Source organism: Paroedura picta, chromosome 6 (assembly GCF_049243985.1).
Source record: "Paroedura picta isolate Pp20150507F chromosome 6, Ppicta_v3.0, whole genome shotgun sequence".
Taxonomy (NCBI): Eukaryota; Metazoa; Chordata; class Lepidosauria; order Squamata; family Gekkonidae; genus Paroedura; species Paroedura picta.
Genome location: NC_135374.1, coordinates 23,129,350 through 23,150,886, shown reverse-complemented (window position 1 = coordinate 23,150,886; position 21,537 = coordinate 23,129,350). Strand labels below are relative to the sequence as shown.

Sequence of the window (21,537 nt, the reverse complement as noted above, 5' to 3'; positions counted from 1 at the left end):
GTTGCTAAATATTATTTAAAACAAACAGAATAATTCTGTATTTGAATCACAGAAGGATGGACTATTTTAATGTTTATCCTTAGCCCCCCGCCATCTTGCATTGGCTTTTGCAAGGCGTCTCAGTTTACATTCCTATGTTGTTTTCCTCTTAATATCACACATCACAATATGGGGCAATCCTGGTTGAGAAAGCCTGAAGTAAATAATCAACTTCAGCTTCACTTCCCTGGCAAAAGAATAACTGCCCAGTTACACATGCTTTTATCTGGGGAAAATGATTACCAAGCGACTTGCTCAGACGGTATAGTGTATTCAGTCCTGTGGACACACTGTCAGTCCAGATCATGACTTGCCTGCAAGCATATTTTAAACTTGCAATCTGGACAGACTTCAAAGTATCCACAGGATCATATTTTAGTATATACTGTAATGATATATAGTGGTTACTTCACTACCAACCAGAGCTGAATCTGCACGGAGCTTTTATTCCAATCCCAAGTCGGTTCAGTCCCTGCCATCTCCATTGAATGTGATTTCCATTTTGATTTTGTTCAATTTAAATTTTCCCTCTGCAACAAACATGATTGATCTGGAGCAGTGGTTCCCAAACTTATCTGGCCTACCGCCCCCTTTCCAGAAAAAAATATTACTCAGCGCCCCCTGGAAATTAATTTTTTTAAACTTTTAATGGCAATTAAACAGAAAGAGGTCATTCTGGGTCAAATCTTAGCCCATCACCGCCCCCCTGGATCACTGCAGCACCCACCAGGGGGCAGTAGCGCCCACTTTGGGAATCACTGACTGGAGTGACCCTACCTTTTCCCTGCAATATCCTAGAGTGGATATAACCCTCAATGTTTGAAACATTGCCACGAGAAAGCATAAGAAAGCATGCAGAGCTCTGCCTGTTCTGAATTTGCTGCTGAGCTCCTGATTGGCCAAGCTTCAGTTCCTTGTTCCCAGGCTGCAAGCTTGCCTTAAAGGGGAAGCCCTAACTTCTCTCAGCAGAAGCTCCAGAAGCCCTAACTTCTGTCAATAGAGATTTGCCTCTTGTTTTTTTTTCTCCCTCCTCTGCTGTCGCCAATCCTCTCCTCCCCCCCCCCCTTCAAGAAAAGAAAGAGGCTCCTGCTGTGCTTGGCTCCCCCCTCCCCTCCTGAACTTCCCTAACCACGAGCAGAACACTTCTTTGCTTCAGTGGGGGGGGGGAAGACCCGAGTTCAAATCAATCTGGATTCAGCAGGATCCACATCAGAATAAACAAAGTAAGTGTATATTCAGCCCAGGTCTTTGGACAGATCTGCACATTCAGAATCATAATGTGGCACAAGAACTGATGGGTCTGTCCCTGCCACTTTGAACTGCATAGCTGAATGCTGGCTCATGTTGAAAAGCAAAATTAATAAGCAGAGTCCCCAGACTTAGAGCCAGATCTTAGGCATAACTACTTAGAGAATGGACTCAGATCAGACACACGATTTGCAAAGCGCTCGAAAGAGAGATGCGTAGTCCCTCTGGGAATACAGCTAGCTCAGCAAAGGGCTCAGAGTAAAATTTAACTTGAAAACATGGTCATAACTGGTTTGTGCTTTGGCGTTTCTACTACTATTATTATCTTTATTATTATCTTTCGTTTTATTGCCCGCCACTCCCTTACGGCTCGTGGCGGGTTACAACATTTTAAAACCCCCAATAAAATCCATTAAAAACCCTCAGCAACAATTACAATATAACATTATCGGTTAGCAAGCTAACCTGGCAAGATAGGCTAATCAACTTCCCCTCCTACTACAAGCAGGTGGAGAGGGGATACTGATGGTACTAATCCCCAATCTCAATCCCAGGTCCCGGGTCCCGGGTCCCCGGGGGGGGGCATAGATGTTAGCCTCGTCCTCAACCGTAAACCTGGCGGAAGAGCTCTGTCTTGCAGGCCCTGCGGAATGATGGAAGATCTCGCAGGGCCCGCAGCTCTCCCGGGAGCTCATTCCACCAGGTAGGGGCCAGGACCGAAAAGGCCCTGGCCCTAGTCGAGGCCAGGCGTGCTCCACTAAGTTTGTTCTACAATCAAAACCTGAATAAAAGGACACTTCATTTTTGGGATCTGCATGTTGCCTTTTGTGTCAGCTGCTTCAGCTTTACGGCTTTTCCACCTGGAAGTTGGCAATCCCAATTGGAAGCACTGCTGAGAAAGGATAAGCCCAAATCGTGACCAAGCAAATACATTCAAGAGTCTAACAACTCTGAGATGTAGGCTCAGAGTGGGCAGCCTTGGGGTGCTTATGCCGTTTCTATTGCAATGGACGTTCTTTGAATGACATTGCCCAAGAGTTATGTTGGCCAGGGGATGTAGCTCAGTGGCAGAACATTTGCTTGGCATGCAAAACATCTCCTGGTCAATCAGTGTCTCTGGGGAGTAGGTCAGATGAAAGGCCTCTGCCTGACTTAGGAGGGAGAATGATGATGATGTCATCCGTTCAGTCGTGTCCAACCCTCAGCGATTCCATAGTAAAGTCTCAGCCATGCGTCCCTGTCTCTGAGTGCTTCTTTTAGTTGGTTCATAGTCATCCCTGTATCGGCTTTGATCGTGTTGAGCCAGCGGATCCTTTGGCAACCACTTTTCCTTTCGCCACTGACCATGCCGAGCATTAATGATTTTTCGAGCGAGTTTGATCGCAAGACGTGTCCAAAGTAAGTGAACTTTAGCCGTAATATCTTCCCTTCTAATGACATAGTTGGTTTGCTCCACTCTAAAACTATCTTGTTGGTAACTTTGGCTGTCCAGGGTATTTTCAGCATTCATCTCCAACACCATCATTTGAAAGCATCTGTTCTCCTCCTGAATACTGTTCTTGATGGACTAATGCTGAGATAGTATCAGGCAGATTTGTGTGTCCTGCCCCTTCTGCCTGCAGGATAGTCGTCTTTTCCCAGTGGCAAAGAGCGTATCCTTTTTTTTTGTCTGGATGGTAGGTCTCAGCTGGGCAGACCCTCCAAGAGTATCCCCAGAATCATGATGCGCCTTATCACAAAATAGGCCAGCTGCTATCCTGTGTAATCTTAATGGTATGTGTGTTGCTATAAGAAAAATTATCACTCCTAATAGCTGTCTGGCACATCTCCTGCTGTTTTGTCTGTTACACTGTGAACGTGTCTGATAATGTCAGCTCTTCGTTACAGCCTGATTGAGCAGGCGTGCAGTGTAAATAATTAAGCATCAAAGCTGGCATGCTTCATGTATGGCTTGGCAATGGTGCCTCGGAGAACTCATGGCAGAATTGTGAATTTGTGGCTCTGTGGAAATGTTCCCCTTGGGCATTTTGCTACAGCAATGGGGGAGGTTTGCGATGGAAGCTGGTATCATAGCATTTCTTCTGTGCAAAACTGGGAGCACCTTGCCCTTTCCTCCCCCCAGCCTGGCTTCCATAGCTTGATAAAAATACAAATGTCAGGCTTGCACTGGTGGTAGAGACTGGCTTGTAGTCAGGAAAATGATGACAATTGCGTTATCATTTGTATAGCGCTTTCAGCATTCAAAGTGCTTCATCTATATTATTACATCACTCTTGGAAACCGCCTTTTTAAAAGTAGGCTGTTATTGTTGTTGCTGCTGATGTTGTTCCATATGTAGATGTAGATGGGGAGACCAAGTCTAAGAAAGAATGTCATATAATGCTCTGGTGGCAGGAATGTAATTTAAACCAGGAGGGGGGTGAGCCTCTGAACTGTGGGTAAGATCTCATCATAACCCCTTTGAAAACAAAACAGTGGAGATTCACTTTAGCAAACCCGGTTTGAATCAAAAGGGGTCTTGTGAAATCGTGTGTTCTTGAGCTGGCAAGCATTGCTGTGGGAAATACTTAACCTTGAACGGGTTTGCAAAGGGCTTCATGATCACTCATGCATAAATGACTCATGTTTTCCCATATTGGAAAAATAAAGCCCCACCAACTGTAAAGACCATTCCAAACTTACACCAGGAAATGTTTTGCCTTTAGAGGAAAACAGCAGCGTCTTGTGGCACAGACATTAACAAATCTGTTTGTGCTGCCCAGAGGCAAAAGAACCCCTGACTTTGACTGTAGTGGGGTGGAGGGCCGCTGCAGAGACCTGACTCTTCCAAAAGCTTCAGATTGAACAGTTGACTGTTCAACAGCATGGAGCAGCATGGAACAGTTTAGGCAGAGGAGAGTCCCAACCTTTGCCATAGGCTGACCAGGCCCCTGGCACTCATGAGGGAAGGAAGCATCTCACGATGATAGAGATGGAAAGAGGGTATGTGTGGCTCCCTGTGCTGCCTTTACGTGACACAGAAAGAGGCTGATGAGACAGGTGTGAAACGGAGTCATCAAAATGAGGAGAATTAAAGTTCTGGAGAAATTTGCCCTTTCTGATTCTGAAGTCATTGAGACCATCAGTGACCGATTATGCATGGGGCTGGAAATCCGGAATGGTGGCAGCAGGGCAGCCCCGATTATGCACCCTGCTGTTGCTATCCCAGCCCTGGCCTGGTGCAGCGCCCAGGAAGACACGCAACAAGGGAACGTGGAATCTTCCACGTTCCCTTGGATGCCGCGGATGCCAGCAGGGGCTGGGTTGTGGCAGCCCTGTCCATAAGCGGAAGAGCCGGGCCTTTTGGCCCAGCCCTTCCCTCAACCTACGGTGTCCTTAGAAGGATACTGCATGACCCTGTCGGTTCCACAGAGCTGCGGAGCCGACAGGGAAGTCCACCCAACCCCACCTTGGTGGGAGAGCGGCATGCTGCTTCCCACCATTGTGTGGTGGGGGCCCCATTCACCCCACTCCCCCCCCACTCAACTCCTTGCCTTTGCTGCCTTCAGGCAGTGAGTCGGGCTTTCCAGCCCCGGCATTGTGTGCGTGTATGTGTGCACGCTCGTGCTACGCCGGGGCAGCCCGCATACTCCGGGGGATTCCTCCCCTGTGAGTACACGGGAAGCTGCTGCCATGCATAATGGGTCAGTGAGAGACATCTGAAGATGGACCAACAGAAGAAGAGGACTTTGACCTCTCCCCATCACAGCACAAGCTTTTTGAGGCAATAGCCTACTTTTTTGAGGTGTATAGTAGACTGTGACATTGCTGAATACACATATAGATCCACTGTGGATGAAAGTCACTGTTTTGCAAGTACAGTTTTTTTAAAAGAACACATTGAAAACAAAGGTTGCATGGATGAAATAACCGATAGAAGTACACAGGATTCTGTTTCAAGAGATTAAGGAAGCCCATAGATCAGGGGTAGTCAAACTGCGGCCCTCCAGATGTCCATGGACTACAACTCCCAGGAGCCCCTGCCAGCATTCGCTGGCAGGGGCTCCTGGGAATTGTAGTCCATGGACATCTGGAGGGCCGCAGTTTGACTACCCCTGTCATAGATGGTATCTGGCATGAGCTTTAATGTTTTTGTGCACACCCCACTCAACACCCAGAGCCTACTTGCATGACATGCAGTGGGTTCTAGTCTATAACAGCTGACATCACAACATCACAATACACCTGTGAGTCATTAAAGTGCTACAAAAATTCTGGGTTTTGTTGGGTGTGTTTTGTTGCAACAGATCAACAGGATCACTTCTCTGGAATATGTAAATGTGTCTGATGCCTACAAACCACATAGAATCCATGCATTTTTAAAATCGGCTCAAGCAGATCAAACAGAAGAGGAGATTAATGTGGCCAGTGTTGGTGGTACAATCTAAACCACTATCCTCTTTCAAGATCATTACATAACACTCCTGCCAGGTACTTCTCCTCACCCCCGAAACTTGACTTACTTGAAATGGTGTTCCGAGGAACCCTTTCCAGAGGGTCCGGTGAGACTCCAAAATTACAAAAATTGCCTGGCTGTGTCAGCCCAGAGGCCTATCTAGTCCATTGCTCCATCATTGGATAGATGTCTTGAGAAGTTTACAGAACCCCTTGTTGCTAGTCCTATTCCCCTAGTAAGAAAAGACAGACAAGTAACTAAGGGCCAGTATACTGTAGTGGTTAGAGTGTCAAACTGGGATACAGGAGACCCAGGTTAAAATCCCCATTCTGCCATGGAAGGTCATTAGATGACCTTGGGCCAGTCGGTCACATGTTCTCAAAGGTTCATTGTGAGGATAAAATGGAGGAGATGAGAACAATGAAAGTGGCTTTGGACTAAGGTGACCAGATTGTTCCACTTTTGGAGGGACATCTGGGGGCACCTGGCAAATTGTACTTATGCTGAAATTTAAAAATATATATTACAATACTATTTTTGTGTTCTTTGAAACTTTTTGTTGCTCCATATAGACCAAATTTTAAATCAAGAACCCCCCCACCCGGTCAATGGTGTCCCACTTTACCAATGTTGAAATCTGGTCACCTTACTTTGGACCCCATTTGTGGAGAAAGGCAGGATATAAACACAGTAAATAAATTAAAACACTGAGCATTCATTATGCCCGATAGCCATTGATAGCCATTAATTTGATTTTTAAAAACCTGATGATGCACACATCTTGTGGTAATGCAATCCCTCCATTCATCATTAATTTACTAAATAAATGCCCTCCTTTCTTCTGGTCCTAGTGTAGACAGATTGTGATGGATTTCAATTTAATTAATTTTAAAATCCTAGTTGATTTATTTAATTAATGTTTTAATGTTTATGGATTTCAATTTATTTAATTAATTTTAAAATCCTAGTTGATTTATTTACTTAATGTTTTAATGCATTTATTCATTTATTGAAATTGTATTGACATGTTTGTTTGTTACACTCCCTGAGCCTTCCAGGGAAGGATGGGCTATAAGATTAAATGTTAAAGTTATTATTATTAATATTTCTTCTTTCAAATTGTTATGTATAAACATTTCTAAACAGTGGTTCCAGAGTAGGCAAATAAGGGATATTTTTTCTGCAGACCTAGGGGAGGCCACAGGGTTTGCACAAAAATCCCAGAGCAGTAACAAAAAAAATTATCTAAAACAGAGAATGCCAACTGAGATCTCAGAAAAGCATGCAAGATCATGGATGGCATTCTGGGATTGCTTAGTGAGTGAAAGCAGGGATTGATAGGTGGATAGATAAATTTGGGAGTGATCTCTTCAAGGACCCCCTATCAGGGAGCACCAGCACTGGTGTGTGAGTTAGACATGCTGCCCACCACAGAAGGCACAACTGCAGTTAAAATAAGTGTGCCTTTTGAGAGTCAGTGCTCCTCTTGAATAATACCCTCAAACTCTTGTTGGTCTCTCAGGTGCTTCTGATCTTGAATCTAACTGTTTTACCACAGACCAGCATAGCTACCCCCTGAAACTGTGCGGAACTAATGTGATGAAGGAATGGGCACTGAACAGATCAATTGACTTTTAATGATCCTTTTTTGTTCCACCTCAAAAATAGTTTTATGAAGGAGCTCGGGAATGAGTTCTGTTTATCAGTGCTCAATTTCCCTCATTCCTCAATGGATTTTTCGGAGTGAGGATTAATAGTAAGATAACAGCAACGGAAAAGTTGCCCTTTACTGATCTTATTTCTCAGGAAGCTTTATTTCCATGGAACTCTTCCAGGCTCCGTTGTTTGTCTCTGAAGAAATCAACAACTTGTCACGATGACTTAGCAGCGCAGCCTATTCCTATTAGTTTCAATGTTAACTAATATTAAATTACTATTGTATAATTGCTTCCTATATTTTGAAAAATGTGCACGAGTTTCCTCCGCAGAGATAGCCAAGCCAATGTTTTCCAGAACATCTGTCTTTCTCTTCTTTCATGTCTGTGGTATAATTTATTTAGAACAGTTTTTGTCCTGAGGAAAAAAATCACTGTGCATTCAACATTTTCAAAACCAACTTGATGTTCATCGACATCAATTTTTGTCAAAAGCCAAGCTGCTTCTCCTTGAATAGTATAATTTGGTGGTGTGTAATTCAGGGTTTTCAACCAAACTTTAGGACTTGGGGGTGGGGGAGGGGTTCCTTGGAAACATATTGGGAATTTCCTGGAGAGATCAGGACTTGGGACAGTTCTAGAGGGCCTGTAAAACAGAGTTGTTCTGCCAGGCCTATGGTTGAGGCCAGAAACAATACCGAATCCTGGCCTCCCTGCCCAAAATATCAGCCAGGCTACCACCATATTGCAAATGAACATCTTCACCATCCCCCCACTGGGAAATTAAAGGTGGTTTTGAATTAATCTGTAAAAATGTTTTAATGTGAACATTATTGTTATTTTATTGTTTTTATATATGTTGTTACCTGTCCTGAGCCTTTGAAGAAGGGCAGGTAATAAATACTATGATGATGATGATGATGATGATGATGATGATGATGATGATGAAGTATATTTCAGAATGTTGTATTCTGCCTTTCTATGGAAACAAACTCAAGAGTTAAAATAATAAAACCTCAATATGTAAAAGTACCTATGTAGAACATTTAAATCAAATCCAAAAACGCACACACACACACACACATACACACACACACATCAAGGCAGAGGGTTGAAATTTAACCCATAAACAAGAGGTTCATATCTCTGCTCAGCTCAAGGCAGCAGAAGTATGGATTGAATTTTAACCCGAATGGGGAGTCTGTGGAGCCGCATTGGAGTAATATTTTCACCTGCTGTTCCAACTTCAAATTCCCCAGCAGTTCAGTTTCTTCCCATATCCAAGACCGCGGCCTGCTAACAAGTCATTTTTGTCAGGAGTGCCATATTGGACGAGGTAAGGAGGCTTCGGCCTAGCCAGATTCTAGGCTGCCCTGCACATCACTGCTGGGTAGAAAACCTTTTGATAGATGCTAATCTGTATTCAACAACCTCTGAATTCTAGGTGCTGGCGACTACTGTGGGTTCTAATTATCGTGATGTGACTTTTATGATTTTGTTCTTTGCCTGTTTCTGGTACATTCTGCTCTGCAAGCTGCTTTGAGCCTCCTTGGACGAGCAGTGGCAGGATATGAATATTTCAGTAAATAAATACAGAATTTGGCAGTTACCCATTAGCAGCCTGGCCATTGTATCTTGGTAGTTTGGGAACAGTCTCCCTGTAGAGGGTACATTAAAGAAATGCACTCTGAATAAGGTTGCCAAGCAGGGTTTTTTTTCTTGGAAGTGACATTATCCCATCAGCCTGACTGATCCCCAATCCCTGCCAAGGGGGGCCTGGCAACCCCTAACCCTGGATGTGATGAAAGCCATTTGACAGTGGCCAGATCTTGGAATGCCGGGGTTTGTGTGTGCTAAAGGCACAGTATTCCAGGATCCTTTGTAATCTGGGGAAGTCACGGTTTACAATCCCATGTAAACAAGGTTCTATAGAAACCATACAGCACGTCTTTTTTTTACTGCCCCATATATTGGGCTAAAGCTCTAGACCAGTGGTCCCCAACCTTTTTATCACCGGGGACCACTCAATGCCTTTTACTGAGGCCCGGTGTGGGGGGGGGTAGTTTACTCCTCTACTCTCAACCACTGCCCTAGCGCTCTCTGATCACTATGGTAATGTTTAAACATCCCTTCAAAATAAGATACAGACACGCCACAACAATGAACATAAGGAACATTTTATTTTCATGGAAATTTTAACTCATGACAATGACAAATCAATGGGAACCCTGAGCTTGTTTCTCTGCAACGAGATAGTCCCATCTGGGAGTGATGGGAGACGATGACACCCGAAGTGTGTTGTAAAGGGCCGGGGGGGGGGAGAAGGCGTCCTTCGGGGCCCACCTCTAATTAGTTGAAGGACCACATGTGGTCCACGGCCCACAGGTTGGGGATTGCTACTCTAGACTTACTAAGCTAAATGTCGGGCCGGGGGGGGATGAAGTAAAGGGCCAGGGGGGGGGGAGAGAAGGCGTCCTTCGGGGCCCACCTCTAATTAGTCGAAGGACCACATGTGGTCCACGGCCCACAGGTTGGGGATTGCTACTCTAGACTTACTAAGCTAAATGTATTGGCTACTCTGATAAATGCAAGGTACTGTTCCTTCTCTCCAATCAGGATCCAGATACGATTGATAAAGTGACTAAATTCTTACAAATGGCAATTAAGCTGCGTGAATTTAAGAACTAATTGATTGTATTTTGACTTGTCTTATTCTTTATGCCAATATAGATTGTGGTTGTTGTAATCCGGGGATTTGGAAAACCCCACTGGATGGCACGGTTGTTTGAAATCAGGTATTTTGACTGTATTTTTATATGGAACCGTTTCTGCACAATGAATCTGACTCTGGACAGCCTCCAGAGCGACAGCCCAATCCACGTGACGTCGCTTGCATCCTGAGGCTGTCCAGGGGCTGGCTTGAGTTTTGCCCAGATTTGCCTCAGGATAAGGGAAATTTCAAAAAGTAGATTTGCTACTTTTTATCTCACATCCCATTGGTAACTAACCAGAGGCACTCCTGTATGGAGGAGGAAACGTGCAACAATCTTGCTAGCATTGTCACACCTCACACCCACCCACCCACCCTCCCCTCTCCATTTCCTGCTCTGAAAAGTTGTTTTTTAAAAAATGGCACAATCCGAGTTGCTGCAGGACCGCAAACCTACATTTTCAAAGGTAAAATAAAACCTTCTTTAAAGTGTCCACAGTCTTTTTGGGATCAGGTGGGCAAAACACAGTCCCATTTGGCTTTTCTGGAGGTGGGGAATGAGCTAGGAAGGGGGGGGGGCACGGGATGAAGCAGCCCTCTCCCAATCATCCAGGCATGCATGCATTTTGTTTTTAAGCCTACTATTCACACACAATCACTCATCGGGGTCTAGTTACCATTTCCAGCCTCTAAAATCTACCCAGATGTAAATAGAGTCTGAAACACCACAAATCCCAAAAGAAGAGGGAATGCAATATCGTTTTGGCATTTCTCCATAGCAACACAGAATTGTCAATTCTTTATTTAAAATGCTTCTGAGTTGTGGCATTACCACATAGCAATGAAGAAGTGCCTTTAAAAAAATTGGGGGCTTGGGAGGGGGAGTTTCAGTTCACGAGAGAATTGCTGTACTGGGATTGGTGGCTTGCTGTAATTGACAAGCCAAGGAGTGGAACGAGACGTTCAGCTTGTCTTCCCTTGCAGCTTCGTTGGGCAGCAAAAAGCCATGACGGGGCAGAGGGAAAACGCAGGAGAGTGTCTGTACTTTCATGACACTTGTGGAAAGCAAACTATTTCTCACTGTCTTTATATCGCTTCACTGAGCAGCAGACTGGAACTAGCCTAGTCTTTGTTGTACTGGCAGTACCCATTCCTTGATGAACATGGGACAAGGAGTTAATGGGTTCTGCTTAATTGCCCAACATACTTTCCAACCCCCGGAGTATTTTTCAAGGAGGAAACACTTCTTCATTTTAGAAAATTAGGTAAAGGAACCTCCAAGTTTGGCAGAGATATGGGCCAATTTGTGCAATTACTCAGATTACCTAAAGGAGCAGGATTTTAGTTGGTTCTTATTTCCATTTTTATTCTTGCTTTACAGCAAGTGCATACTATTAATTATTATACTCATTTGAATAGAATGGACGTAGTTTTGCCATACAGCAGAGTTCTGTTATGTTGACTTGGATCAGTGTGGTCATGCATCTTCTTCAATGTTTAGTTCCAAAGAACCATTGATGAAGCTCATTTGGAAATTAAGAAACTATGATATATGTATGTTTATATCTGTAATAGTAACTATATTATTAATTTCTCTTATTAACCCATATTTGGAAGTGTGTCTAATGCCTCATTAATGCAGATGGAAGCATTCCAAGAAGCTTATATATTGAGAAAAACAAAGCCTGCCAATTATACTAATGCAGTTCCTTTGCTACAACTGAAGTGTGGGTTTTTTTGTGTAGACTGACACAGGCTTGCTAACTCTACCTAATCTGATGGTAGGTTGCTACTAAAGGTGTCCAGAACTACCAAAAACAGAACAAGTGTCCTACCACTTCACTACGATGTGTGAAGACTTCCTCCAGTTTAAGAAAAGCTTTTAAGAAGTTTGAGGAAGATCTTTTAGGCTGAAAGAAGGTTTCTGAGGCTGGAGGAATTTCTTCCAGTCTAAGGCAGAATACTACTCAGTATCTTTATTTGGGAAAAACTAGCATCTGAATGGATGGAAATAATATTTCAGGTTGCACAGCACTCATCTTCAGGATAAATGTTCAGGAAGAAATTTATATCTAATTGAATCCCATAAATTTTCTGCTAATGAATAAAGGGGGAAATTTTGGCAGAATTCCACGAGAGGCTTATGACTCCACCTTCAGGGGATTCCTGAGGGTATTTTGTCCCCACTGAAATGTATTTAAAGGATTTTTTTTAGAAGGTGAAGAAGTGGTGTCCAATTGTTGGAAATTGCTTCTCTCAGCAGAGAATGAGAAAATTTTCACATTACTGTTCTAAACTGGATATTATCTGTTGTCAGCCCAATTTCAAGTAAAATTATACAGGAATAGGGGTTTCATACAGTGACTCTTCTTCTGTTAATGAGCTGTCTAATTTCAAACAGTGCCACTTCCCCCCACCTCACCCTTTTTTCACTGTGTGATCTTCCTTGGAGGGTTTTTAAAAATGTTTTAACTTGAGCGCTGTAGCACTAAATCAATATAGCGCTTCAGTGTTATAACAGCACCATTGAGATGCCTTGACTTCATTGACTCACCAAGGCATATTATTCTTAGCAAGGTGTTACTCCAAGACCCTAATAAACACACTTTTGCTTTCCTATCTACTAAGATGCATCAATTTCTTCCAAAGTTCCCAAATGGGACGTTTTTATATTTACCGAGGCATGAGATTTGCTTCAGTGGAGAACCAGTCAATCCACATATGGGACAGAATCTGTGCTGTGTGCATGTTTCATAACCTGGCTGAATTTGGTAGGACTCAGAGGCTGGTGGTCTCCCCGTAGTTGTCGGACGCATGGCTCTGACGAAGACAAGCAGTCTTTAATGAAATGTGTGGATATGGGGAATGTAGTTATTTTCTCTTTCATGCACACATACATGTATATGTTCATCCTTCATCTGTGAATCAAATGCAGAACAGTTGGAGATACCCGTTCTGTGGGTTACTGCAGGGATCCTGTTAATCTGCTCTGAGCCCCTCTAATGCTTCAGAAGTCTTAGGATGACTGCTGCTGCTTTCATCATCCAGCTGTGCAAAAAAAGGGAGGGGAGATAATGAACAACATGCCTCTGATATTCTACTGGAGGAGATTCCAGTCTGTAGGCAAATGTGCCTTCGGAGGCCACTTTCCTGGTGCCTTTAATGAAGCTGTTGAAGCAGCAAGAACAAATGCTTTGAAGCAGAAGGTCAGTCTGTGTGTAGAAAAATCTTTAATCTTGCATTTAGAGGCTGTGAGTTGTAGGCCTGATCGCTGCATGGAGGCCAGGCACCAGCAGTTTAAATTCAAGGCACAGATGAGGAATGATTCCTTTGTTTGCTGACAAGAAAAGAAAAAAAAAGCATCAGCTGACGGGATGACAGGGTTAGTTATACTACTGGGCAGCAGATCAGATCCACCTCTGAGGTCTATGTAATAATTAAAAATAAATAGCTGCAGAAGTGGTTGAATAGTAGGTGTGAGGGGACGCATGCATCTGCAGCTATGTGTCAGAAATAATATTGAAAAAATTAAAGATGTCTTTGGAGAAGTAGAAGAAGTGGAGGGGGGGGCGGGTCACCACATAAAGAGACTGCTCTTCTCTATGTTGTCATGTCAACCGGCACTGTTTTATAAGGGGAAACAGCTGTGCCTGGCTCCCCCACAGTCCACGCATCTCTCGTCATCATACCATGCTGCTTCCTGTCCCTCAGAAGTAAGAGAGAAATTGGTTAATAGGAGTCTGGAATTAGAATTGTGGCAAGCATGAGAGAAAATAGACTCTCTGCTTAAAGGAGGAAGAGTGGTGTGGTGGTGGTGGTGGGTCATTCCAGTCATCATCCATAGCCTTCCCTCTCCGGTCTGTTCAGTCCTGTACAAATGGTTCCTTGCTCCTCTGTTATTGATGGTATTGTGGTGGGGCTTGTAAAAGAAGAATGGTATTGACTGAAGGCACCAAAATCTGATGCTTAAGTATGTTGAGGAACTGCATTGTTGTAACTCTACAAAGTATAGATCTATCTTTCGATTTATAACCAAACTCTTTACAAAAATGCTGAAGCCACTGCAAGAAAAGAAAAGAGACTGCAAATCGCAATCTTTGCAAATCCTTATGGTTTTGGCCTATAAGTCACAAAATGCACTGGGATTTTCTCCACATTTCTCAAACATCTGCAGATATTAGGACTGTACCACATAGGAGGTGCAAATGACAGTCATCTATACAGTAGCTCGCAAAGGGGTCATTGGGGAAAGTGCCATATTATACTTGCTTTGCTGGATACTGGCTTTTGACAGTGTCACTTTGTGTGCTTCCTGGTAGCCTTGCTGTGGAATCCTGAGCAGAGAAAAGTGGGAAGGCCAGGAACCAGAAACCAGTGTGGTTTGGAGAGGATGGCCTAAAAGCTGTCTTGTAAAGAGGGACAAAGGGATGGAGCCAAGAGATGGGCTGCACAGCATGGGAAAGCACAGGGCTCTTGGGCCGGTGGGCACTAGGACCGGGCTCTTGAGATTTGCTCTGATTCTTGACTGTTAAACCAGGTAGTCAAGGAGGAGTCTGCAAGGGAAGTCCTTGCACATAAGAGCAGAAGGTTCCCGGTTTGAGACCACAGCAAGCAGTGACCTCCCCAAACTATTTTTTTTAACTTATCGTTTTTTAAGGCCTACAATTAGAAATCTATTTTTTGAAAAAGTAATTTATTTTAAAAACAAGTAGGCAGGCTCTTGAAACTGCTTGTAAGAGAATAATTTGTGAAGAGTGTAATGGCTCATGTATCAGTTTTATGATAATCTTTCTCCATTGGATATTATTTCTGGTTACAGAATTCTGGTGTTTTGCACATTCTAAACAAATTTGGGCCTGGCATTGGCTTTTTCAAAAACTGTTCTGGGAATACATCGTGCACAGCTGCATTTGTCTTGACGGAGCAATGCCTAGGCCAGGGGTAGTCAAACTGCGGCCCTCCGGATGTCCATGGACTACAATTCCCAGGAGCCCCCTGCCAGCATTTGCTGGCAGGGGGCTCCTGGGAATTGTAGTCCATGGACGTCTGGAGGGCCGCAGTTTGACTACCCCTGGCCTAGGCGATCCTTTTCATGAGATCCAGGCACTGCTTAATTTCTCCTAATATGTTCTTTCAGTTCCCCCCTCACCACACACACGTTCTCCTTCGGGCTCTTCCCTCGTGGCTGTTCAGAAGAGGACCTGTTATTCTGCATACGGTTTTGGCAGAGTGATAGAGAACAACATTATGGCTCCCCTCGTTTTCCCAGTATGTAAGAGTAACAAAATTACACTGGTGACACAACACGGCACTTTGCATCGAATAAAACAATTATGCTTAGGCTGCTGCTGGCCCTGCTAATTGCCAAGCATCTGCTTCCTGTTTAAAGCGGTGCTCTTCTTTAATTTCCCTCGGTTATGTCAGAGTGGTTGTATGCTGTACTCAAGAAATGTGACTGCTGCATGTATACTGATAGCTCCAGTGTTACTCTTTCCTGCAGCAAACATTTCTTCTCCTTCTCCTTCTCCTTCTCCTTCTCCTTCTCCTTCTCCTTCTCCTTCTCCTTCTCCTTCTTCAATAGGGCCAAATATCTCAGATGCATTTACACCAGTGTTTAAAACTGGTAGTGGTAGTTGTGAGCTCCTGCACTCGGCAGAGGGCTGGACTAGATGACCCTGGAGATCCCTACCAACTCTTATGATTTTATGTTTCTATGAAATAAAGTATTAGAACTGCCAGTGACCAAAATATACTGGCCCAACTTGGCTTTCCTTCATGTGTTCAATAACCGTGTGAGCAGCAAATAATTAGCACTAAAACTTATACAAATACCTATGGAGGTGTTTGGTGGGAAGAGATATGGCCTGAGACACCACTGTCCTTTACAAGGAACTATTTATTTCTAAGAAGTTCCAGGGCAACACTGGTTCCATTGACAAAAAACTGTATTCCTGTTTATCCTTTAGGGCCAGGGGTAGTCAAACTGTGGCCTCCAGATGTCCATGGACCACAATTCCCATGAGTCCCTGACAGCATTTTCCTGGCAGGGGCTCATGGGAATTGTGGTCCATGGACATCTGGAGGGCCGCATTTTGACTACCCCTGCTTTAGGCCTTCCTCAGTTATGATCTTGCTGAGTCACGGTTAGAATCCTGCTGAGTCAAAGTAAAAAGTGAGGTATCTGCCATAAAACTGAAAAATACATCACAATCATCACAAATATCTCTACATTTGTCTCTACAAATACATCACAATCATCACAAATGTCTCTACAAATGTCTCTACACATCAAGCTTCTGTTAAAGGTTCGGCATATGGAAAAGCTGTCAACCTCTTGTTGCCATTCTTTGATGCCGTGACTAAAGACAATACAAAGTTAACATTGGTTTTTCTCAGAAACAAGCATTGTAAAGGTGCATGTGTAGTTAAAGACGAGGTGGGTCAGCCTTTCTTTGTGTACTTGCTGGGTGACTTAGGATATCTTCCTCATCTACCTCTTGTTTTGCTTTGACATTTCAGTTCCAAGGCCTTTTCACCAAAAACAGGGCTCTTTGAAAAACATGGGCCTTTTCGCACGGGGATCTTTGTTGCAAATTGTTTGCGGAATGAAAAATCGCCATTTAAAATAGTGGAATTCGTCGTTATGCATACCTGCCTTTGTAGTGGAATCAGTTGCGTTTTTTAGCGTTTCCCACAGGCTTCCGGTCTCGGCAGAAATCGCTAGAAAGGAAGCGCTATTGCCAAGCTCGTCCCGCCCCTGGCCGTCAAGCAGCCAATGGGCAGCCGTTAGCATGCTCCCAAACAGCCCCTTTCCCTTTAAGAAAGGTTTAAAAAAAAAAAAAAACAGACCCATAGCAACGAATCTAGGTAGATTCGTTGCAACGGAGAGACCCATCCAGCTGCCTAATGTGAGCTGTCGTTTGATCGTATGATCGTTGGCACGCTGCCTCGAGTGATAAAAAAAAAATCCCCCCCCCCTCTCACGGGCCCGATTTTTGGCTGAATTAATGTGTAAAAAATAAAGGGACTTTATTTCAGCAAACGGGCTTTTATGTGGTTTGTGCTTAGTGACTAAAGGTAAAGGACTGAAGCCAGGGAAGCCTCTAAACAGAAAGAGGCTCGCTGGTGCGTTTATCCCCGCTCGCTCGGAGAAAATTAAATGGCGATTCCTTCGCCGGAAGTTTGGAGGACAGGCTCAGGAGGAGGGACTTTGAAGAACCCGCAACAATGGTAACGCACAGGTCTTTAGCGCTAGTGTTGCAGATTGGTTGCAGGAGTGTATCGCTATCCGGAGGGTGAATCCACTTTTCTGGATTCCCCTGAAAGCGCTACAACGAAGCGCTTTTTGCTGATTGGTTTCAGGAGTGTTGCAGATTGTCTACGACGTCGTGCGTTATGCCAAATTAGTAGCGTTTTCAATTAGCAACCATTGTGCTATTTTGAAGCCGTGCGAAATGGCCCCATGTATCTGATCTTAGATGAAAGACAACGTTAAGGTACACACCGAAACTCTTTCACTGCACGATCTGAGCTTTTTGCTCAGAAGCAAGTCCTCATTATTTACTCACCCAATGAGTTGTGACTTGCCGGTGGGTAACAAGGCTCTGTCACAGCCTTTTTCAACATTTGTGTCACCGAGAACCCCCTGAAACGTACTTCAGGCTTTGAGAAACCCCAGAAGTGGCACAATTGTGCAGAAGGGAAGCAGAGCTGTGGACATGTCCAACTGGGGCCCCTCCCCTTCCAATCCCCTCCAGGCCTATCATCGGCCATTTGGGGAGGGATGGGCGGGTCAACATGGTCACATATGGTCATATCACCCAATAAATATTTAATAAATTTAAAAAAATATAACAAATTAATCCACTCCTACTCACCCAGGAAACCCTTCCAGGTCTGTTAAGAAATGCCAGGGTTTCAAGAAACCCTGGCTGAGAAAGCCTGCTCTATCAGCTGGATTGTGAACTCCTATGGCTGGTTGGTGTACGGCCTTTGATCATCTTTTTCTTCTTCTTCTTCTCTACCATGTCAGCCCCTTCACTTCTTATGTTCTCTTATGTTCTAGTTGTGTTAGCAACACAGACACCCCCCCCCACCACACACACACACACAAAGTCATAACTCTGGTCTCTCTTCTTCCTGTCTTGTGCGTGTCACATGACTTCCTGTGCCAGTCTTGCAGCTCAGTGGTTATTAAAACTGGGTCCTGGGTCTAGAACAGTTGTCCCTTGTACTACGTTCCTTTAATGTGCTTCCCTAAAAGCATGCTGAGGATTGCAGCCGTTACGTGTGTGGCATTAAGGAAAGGTGTGCCAAAGTAAAACAATAGAACAACATGATTAATGAATGATTTCTTTCCTTCTCAATTCAACCTGTGATTTACCATGCAGCTCTCGGCAGGATTATACTCTTTTGAATTCACTGCAGACAAGTGATAAAGAAGGGTGTAACTCTGCTTGGAGTTGCACTGTTGATAGTCATTGTATTTGCTACCAACGCATTGGTTTGAACTTTACCAGGTTCCTCCATGAGAGCACTACTGAAAGGTTGATCCCTGAAGTGGCCCTCTAGGCAGAAGGGGTAAGACTAAACAACTCTTAGCATGTTCCTCCCTTGAAAGATGTGCAGTGTTTGCACACCATCTCCGCCAGCAGCTGTAGGAAAGAACAACGCTGGCATGGAATGCTGTACTCCTTTGTGAGGAGGGTTTTATTGCTGCTTCTGTGTGTGACTGTTGGGAAGAGCTACTGGACCTTGAAGGTTATAAATGTGCCTAGTATTGCCCTGTTAACCACGCTTGATTCTTCCACTGACATTGCTGAAATGTGCTTCACTTTGGCTAGATCTTTTTGTTTGTTTTCTTAAGTTTCTATTCCATGTCTTCACTATGTTCTTGAAGCCATTCATAGAATAACAGAAATGCATTAGAAAGCATCAAAAGGCATATGCTGCTTTTTGCTGAGCCAGAACAACCCAGTATTGACCACTGTGGCTGGCAGCTGCTTTCTATGGGGTCAGCTCAGGCAAAGCAAGGTCTTTCCTGGCACCTACTAAATACCTACAATGGAGATGCCAGAGATTGCTCTAGTGACCTTCTGCATAGCTGGTGTTTACCACTGAATGACACATTATGCACGGCACCAACCACAACGGGTTGCTGCCGTGTCCTTACAGCGTGATGGCATGCCCCACCGCTTCCTGCACGCATGGGGGAGGGAATCCCCCAGCGCATGCGGACTATCCCGGAGTAGTGCATGAGTGTGCACTATGATGGGACTGGAAGAGCCTGGTGTTTTGTGCAGTGGTGGCAGCAGCAGGGGGGAGCAGGGGGGAGCAGGGGGGAGCAGGGGGCCCCCACTGCACTATGGCAGGGGAGCAGCATGCAGCTCTCCCAGCAAGGTGGGGGTTGGGAACTGCCCTGTCCAGCTCTGCGGTTCCACGGAGCTGACAGTGGCATGCGGTGTCCCTGCAGGGGAGGTCTGGGGTGGAGCTGGACCCAAAGGGCCAGGTCGTCAGATTATACATGCAGCTGGCACCGGAGGACAATGGATGGCGCCCACGGTATCCCAGAGAATGCGGGAGTTCCCATATTTGCATACCGCGGGCCTTCAGGGGTGCTGCACAGGGTCAGGGCTGAGATGGCAGCAGCGTCATGCATGATCAGGGCTGTCCTGCTGCCACCACCCAGATTATCCGCCCCGTGCATAATCGGTCAGTCACAGCAACAGTGAACAGGACAGTAAAATTAAAGGCAAGAATGTAAAAAACAAAATTTCTTTTAGTTAAAAATACTGTTGCTCTGATGGACAGGAAAATGTCTCTGGGCAAGGAACTCTCTAACTGGGGTGCCAGCACAAAGAAGGCCCTGGATCACTCAACCACCTGCCGTACTTCAGCTGAGCATGCACAGAAGGGCCTCTTCAGAGAGTCTTAGTACATCAGAAAGGTTATATAGGATGCATCATCCCTAAGCCCTTACAGGAAAGATTGGTGCTCTGCAGGACTGCCTGTGTGGTTTGGATCCCACGAGGATCTCCAAGAGCAGAAGGGTGGGTGGGTTATTTTCAACAATCCCCTTGCTGCAGAACCCCCAATATATTCTTGGCATCCCCCAACCCCCAGGGACTGTATTTGAAGGGACACTGTGGGCTGCAAGCTGGGAGCTTGGGCAGGAATCACCCTCTCTTCTTTGTGCACAAGAAATTTTAGGAAGGATTCATGGTCATCTCATTAAATGCTTCGGCCACTATCTTCCATGTTTCCTTTACTGTGTAAAGCTGAACAGGGTGAATTAATTTTTTGAGGAAGTCATGCACATTTCAATCTCCCTGCTTTTACTTATTATTGAGTTCTCTTTCCATAATGCCATTCCATAACGTTTTCCCTTCCTGAACTCTAAATACATTTCCTCTTACTACCCACTAACGATTGTGTTATTGCTTGTGCCTACTGAAATGGCTTAAGTGGTGGTTACGGCATCTGCAGGCCAGGAACGATTACAGACTTATTTTGTGGCAAAACCCTGCAAGTTCAGCAGCAATCAATCATATCGAGGGGACAGCAGTCTCATCTACCTTCTACTAGATTTATTTCACTTGGGAATTAAATGTTTTGAAGGGCACATGATTTTCCCTTCATAAATGGAGGTTTTGTTCTTACCAAGAGTGGGCAAAGACCAGAAATGACCAAGCCTGATCTCTTCCTTGTCAGCAGCTTGATGTACAGACATTAGTGTGGTTGTGTGTGTGTTAAATACCATTGAGTTGCTTCTGACTTATGGTGCTCCTATGAATTAATGACCTCCAGAATAGCCCATTGTTAACAACAGGTCTTGCAAACTGAAGGTCCTGGCTTTCCTGACTGAGGGCCATTCCGCACAAGGACCAATGTTGCCAATTGCTTTCACAAAGTGGAAATGCTATTTTAAATAGTGGAATCTCGGCGTTCCACATACCTTCATTTGTAGTGGAATCCCGTAGCATTTCATTTGTTCCCCACAGGTTTCCAGTCTCGCAGGAATCGCTAGAAAGGAAGCGATTTCTTTCTGTGCTTGTTCCCGCCCCTGGCCGTCAATCAAATGGAACAGCCAATGAGTGGTTGTTATCATGCTCCCGAAAAGCCCCTTTCCCTTTAAGCACAGGTTTTTCTTTTTAAAGCACACACGTTGCAACGAATATGCGTTGATTTGTTGCAACAGAGAGACCCATCTAGCTGGTGTGTGAGCTGGCGATTCATTGTTACCATGCTCCCCCGAGTGGAAAAAAAATCCCCCCCCCCGCACGGGTGTAATTTTGGGCCGAAATTAAAGGGAACTGGCGAACAGGGGGCTGTGTTGTGCTTGGGGACTTAGGGGAGCTTTAAAGCACTTCTGTGGAGGGACTGTAGCCGGAGAAGCCTCACTGGGTGAATAAAGCCTCGCTGGTTCGTTGCTTTCCCTGCTCCAAGGGGAA

General features: G+C 44.7%; 1 protein-coding gene across 5 annotated transcripts in view; it reads left to right on the top strand.

The window, feature by feature from the left end:
- Nucleotides 1-21,537, top strand: part of ATP8A2 (ATPase phospholipid transporting 8A2) — a 369,499-nt gene that overhangs the window by 12,692 nt on the left and 335,270 nt on the right. The window contains exons 1-2 of one of the 5 annotated variants that reach the window (XM_077341747.1): nucleotides 8,659-8,713; nucleotides 10,108-10,172. The exons of 3 other annotated variants lie outside the window; for them this stretch is intronic. The gene's annotated coding sequence lies outside the window, so the exon portion shown is untranslated. Of the gene's footprint in view, nucleotides 1-8,571; nucleotides 8,714-10,107; nucleotides 10,173-21,537 lie in introns of those variants that run through there. One more of the 5 variants, XM_077341749.1, reaches the window with a different exon arrangement.